Source organism: Quercus lobata, chromosome 4 (assembly GCF_001633185.2).
Source record: "Quercus lobata isolate SW786 chromosome 4, ValleyOak3.0 Primary Assembly, whole genome shotgun sequence".
In the NCBI taxonomy this organism is placed as follows: Eukaryota; Viridiplantae; Streptophyta; class Magnoliopsida; order Fagales; family Fagaceae; genus Quercus; species Quercus lobata.
This window is the reverse complement of record NC_044907.1, coordinates 97000604-97005959: the sequence shown is the minus strand read 5'-3', so window position 1 is coordinate 97005959 and position 5356 is coordinate 97000604.

Sequence of the window (5356 nt, the reverse complement as noted above, 5' to 3'; positions counted from 1 at the left end):
CTTGACTCACCGCAGCTAACAAGCTGTTTAAGAATCAAGTGATGCACAGGGGATATTTCCTACAATACAAGTAAATGACAAGTAAGGATATTTGTATGGAAAGCCATGTCAAAACAATGAGGTAAATTTGGAAAAGAAAACAAGATCAACAAAGAGGTACAAAATAATGTTAAAGGGATCCTTGAATTACTGAGACATATTTCATTAATATGCTCTTTGTTAAGTTACAGAAGGCTCACTAGGACGTAATACAAGGTTCAATCAAGCTCAAAAATTACAGTCTTGAATGGCTATTTCAGCCTTCAAAACTTGCAAAGTTTGATTCTCTTTGAATCCGAGTATGTGCAATTGTGGCTTTTACAGGGATACCGGGAAGCAATAATAGCTTTTCTCTTAGTGTTTCCTTTCTTTTCACCACACTTCACTGATAATTCTTTTCTCTAGGAATTTCCTCCTTTTTTTCCTCCCCTCTCTTCGTAACCTACCCCTTCCTTTTATAATGAAGTTCTAGCCTCCTAGGGGAACCATTGGTTCCCCTGTTTTGTCTTATTGTGAACATAGCCCGTTCCATGCCTATCACTTGGTAAGTTCTGTTTCCTATTTTTCTCATTCTTTCCTTCTTTCAGCTTTAATTCCTTTGAAAGTCCCTGGTTGGTTACCTTCTTCGGGATGTGCTGAGGTATGCCCTTCTTAGTCTCACCATTTGTCAATTCCCCGTTTGCCCCTTTTTCCCATCTGGGCGGAATCCCATTCTGCCAAATTGAAAGTCGCCTGATGCCATTCTCTTTCTCGTATTTCTCTGTTCTGGTTCCCCGAGACGCTTCCTACGTGTGTCATGAAAGGTCGCTGGGTCTTTTGGTGCTTGTCTTTCTTTACTCCGTTTCTTATTTTCTTTTCTCGTCCTTTTCTTTCGAACTGTCTTAATCTTCTTTGACTATGCTCCTGGAAGGATCCGTGCCCCTTGATGGTTGCTGAGGACCCTGGCTACTTAGCCTCTTGTCGTGAGTTTCTTTTCCTTCATGATGTTTCTTCGTTTGGGCTTCAAGCCTCTTGGGCCTTTTTTTTTTTTATTCTTTCGTGGTCCCCTTGTACCTGCTTCTTTGGACTTGGCTTACTCTTTTGGGCTTGACTTACTCTTTTGGGCTTCTCTCACTGTGATCTTTTTTTTTAGACCTCAACAATATTCAAACATGGTATTTAATGAGTGGGCTTATTGAAAGGGTACCTTTCTTTTGTTGAGTCGAAGTACCTCCAAGCCTTTGGTAAGTGTGCACCTTGTAGGAGGAGGGAAATGTCGCTAGCTGGTTTGCAATGTCATTGACTAATCTCTTTGTATAGTGACTTTTAAAAGTATCCATGCTTTTGTGGCTTCGACTGATGTACTTTTAGAAATGTTTTTTTTAAGTTACGCCTTCCTTGCTTCCTTGGGCTCCCTTGAACCAATTCCTTTCAAGGAGGTCAATCTTGTGCACTTTATACACCCGCTTTTGGGTTTTCATACCCACTTGAGGCTCTTTCTCTTTATACTCCTCGTTGGGCCTTGCTTACAATTTGCACCCTTTGCTGGGATGTGCTACGGCTTGTACCTATTGCTGGTACATGCTAAAGTTTGTACCCATTGCTACTACGTGCTACTTGTAGCCATGACTGGGATATGATTACAATCTGCACTTTTACTTATTGCTGGTATGTGCTACAACTTATACCCATAAACTTTTGCTTTTGACCATTTTCTTGGTCGTACTTGGAAACTTTTGCTCTTGGCCAATTTCTGGGCCATGTATTTAGAAAATTTGTTCTAGGCCAAGTCTTGGGCTAAGTACATGGAAAGTTTGCTCTTACCAAGTCCTAGGCCATGTTACTTGGAAAAATCTGTTTTGGTTAAGTCCTGGGCTAGGTACATGGAAAATTTTCCCTTTCCCAAGTCCTAGGCCATGCCACTTGGAAAATTTCTTTTTTGATCAAGTCCTGGGCTAGGTACATGGAAAATTTGCCCTTTCCCAAGTCCTAGGCCATGCCACTTGAGGCTCTTTCTCTTTATACCCCTCGTTGGGCCTTGCTTACAATTTGCACCATTTGCTGGGATGTGCTACGGCTTATACCTATTGCTGGTACGTGCTAAAGTTTGTACCCATTGCTACTACGTGCTACTTGTAGCCATGACTGGGATATGATTACAATCTGCACTTTTACTTATTGCTGGTATGTGCTACAACTTGTACCCATAAACTTTTGCTTTTGACCATTTCCTTGGTCGTACTTGGAAACTTTTGCTCTTGACCAATTTCTGGGCCATGTATTTAGAAAATTTGTTCTAGGCCAAGTCTTGAGCTAAGTACGTGGAAAGTTTGAGGCCATGCTACTTGGAAAAAAATCTGTTTTGGTTAAGTCCTAGGCTAGGTACATGGAAAATTTTCCCTTTCCCAAGTCCTAGGCCATGCCACTTGGAAAATTTCTTTTTTTGATCAAGTCATAGGCTAGGTACATGGAAAATTTGCCCTTTCCCAAGTCCTAGGCCATGCCACTTGGAAAATTTCTATTTTGATCAAGTCCTAGGCTAGGTACATGGAAAATTTTCCCTTTCCCAAGTCCTAGGCCATGCCACTTGGAAAATTTCTATTTTGATCAAGTCCTAGCCTAGGTACATGGAAAATTTTCCCTTTCCCAAGTCCTAGGCCATGCCACTTGGAAAATTTCTTTTTTGATCAAGTCCTGGGCTAGGTACATGGAAAATTTTCCCTTTCCCAAGTCCTAGGCCATGCCAGTTGGAAAATTTCTTTTTTGATCAAGTCCTAGGCTAGGTATATGGAAAATTTTCCCTTTCCCAAGTCCTAGGCCATGCCACTGGGAAAATTTCTTTTTTGATCAAGTCCTAGGCTAGGTACATGGAAAATTTTCCCTTTCCCAAGTCCTACGCCATGCCACTTGGAAAATTTCTTTTTTGATCAAGTCTTGGGCTAGGTACATGGAAAATTTACCCTTTCGCAAGTCTTAGGCCATGCCACTTTGAAAATTTCTTTTTTGATCAAGTCCTGGGCTAAGTACATGGAAAATTTTCCCTTTCTCAAGTCCTAGGCCATGCCACTTGGAAAATTTGTTCATGACCATTGAATTTTTCGATCTTCAAAAAAAGTTCCTTCATAGCCCCTTGTTTTCAAGTGGGCTCACTGAACTGATTTCTTTTCTTTTCTTTAAAGGGTTGAGGATTTGTTTTCTTCTCCGAGGATCTTCTAAAATATCCTCTCTTAGCTGTGAACAAATCCTTTATGGAAATAATCTTCTTTTATGAGTCATCTAAGGTTGCTCTCATTGGTGGACTAATGGCCAAGAGCTCCACCAAGATGATTCTGTCATGGTGTTTTCTTTAAGTGGGGGATCCTCTTACGGGGATCCTAGAAGAGGATGGCTTCCTCTAGGCATGCTCGTTAAAGGCTGTCTTCACAAACCTCATAATCTGTTTCTTTACAAGGATCTCTATCGCTATTATTTTTTTAGAGATCTTCTCACTTAATAGGTACTTCTCTTCTTCGGGGAACTGGGTTAGTGAGTTTGTTACAGCTTAGCTCTTAATAGCTCTAGGGATCCTTCAGACCTATGTTGTATTGGGAAATTAATATTAACAATCGGGCTACTCTTCAAGATTGCAAGGGCTGATTGAGGAGGGCTTTTATTGGATGAGAGCTTGTCACCAATAGGATTTGGTGGGATGAAAAGTAATGATTCAGTTGTTGAGATGCATGACTGCCATACACGTCCTTTCTATGTTGGGATACCTCATTTCGGTGTCCTTCAATACTTTGTATACTTGGAATCAAGATCCCAGGTACAACAATAGTGATTTTGCCATGGACTAGTACCCATATGGTAGGCAAATGACTCATGATTTGTTGAAGTTTTATGAAAGACATTTGGTTGCTTAACTCCCCATATGAAAACATTCCCCTTTTTCAATAGTTTGGATAGTCCACTAGTGACCAAGGTTGGTCTTGGTGTGAACTTCCTAATGTAAGAAACTCTTTCTAAGAAGCTCTTGAGTTCCCTTATTGTAGTATGCCTCTTCATGGTTGATATTGTTGTTGCCTTAGTTGGATCTATGAGGAGATCGATGTTAGAGGAAGGAAATTTATCCCTTTGACGTACTTTATTTAGTTTGAAGGAGTTCACGCTAATAAATCTTCATATATATATATATATATATATATATTTTTTTTTTTTTTTTTTTTCAATAGCTCCACTAGTTGTTTTTTTTTTTTTTTTTTTTTTTTTGGTACTGATAACTGACTGCTGATTAGGATGGGCCCTGGGTTCCTTGGGTCAGCCCCCAAGTTCACCTCTTCTAGTTTTTCCTTTGGTAGGATTTATGCCTTCCTTTCCATATCTGTAAGTTTCTCCAGGACCTTCAGAAGCAGTATATTAGCCTTCAGCGCTGTGAAGTGTGAGCAGATTGTAGAAGTGTATGAGCAAACTCAGCGTTTGTCCTTGTCCTTTCAATCAAGTAGATTAAAAAATATAACAAAAAATAAATGGCTGAGCTTATAGACAAAGAAGAGAAAGGAAACAATATAGACAGAGAGATAGAAAGATGGGAGATTTTGAAGCGGTTTTGATACATAATTTTAAATATACATTTTTAGTTTTTAAATACCATTATATACTTTTTTATATATTTTTTTTGTCAATACATATTTTCATAAAAATCGAAAACTGTTATTTAAATACACTTATTAAATATGTACTTTTTCTTTTGATTTAAACATTTATAATCTCTATTTTAGTATATTTCAAGATAATTATATTATATTATTAATAAATTTGTTTAGTATTAATTTTAAGTTTAGTATATTTTAAAAATGAGATAATCAAAATATTTTAACCCCAAAGTTTTACATCGGTATCTAAGGCTGTGTTTGTTTTGAGTGAAAATCACTTCTGAAAATGCTTTTCCGGAAATGCAGGTGTTTGGTTGGTCCGGAAAATAGAATTTTCTGGAAATCAATTTTAGTTGACCGAAAAAAATACGCTTTGACCACGGAAATGAATTTCCGTTCCTATTTTCACTTCAAATGAATTCTGGACCGAGAGAGAGAGAGCGAGAGGAAAAAGAGGCGAACCCCGAGCTCCAGTCCAGTCTGATGATCGCCGGCAAACCCCGAGCTCCAGTCCGACGATCGCACGCACCAGTCGCACCAATCTCGTCGATCACAGCACCGCGCCACTCGATCTCGCGAGCTCCAGTCCAACGATCACACCGCGCCGATTGCACCGCGCCGATCACACCTTCGATCTCACCTCCACACGATCTCGCCTTCGATCCACCGATCTCTCTCTTTGTGTGATTTTGATTTCTGTGTAATTT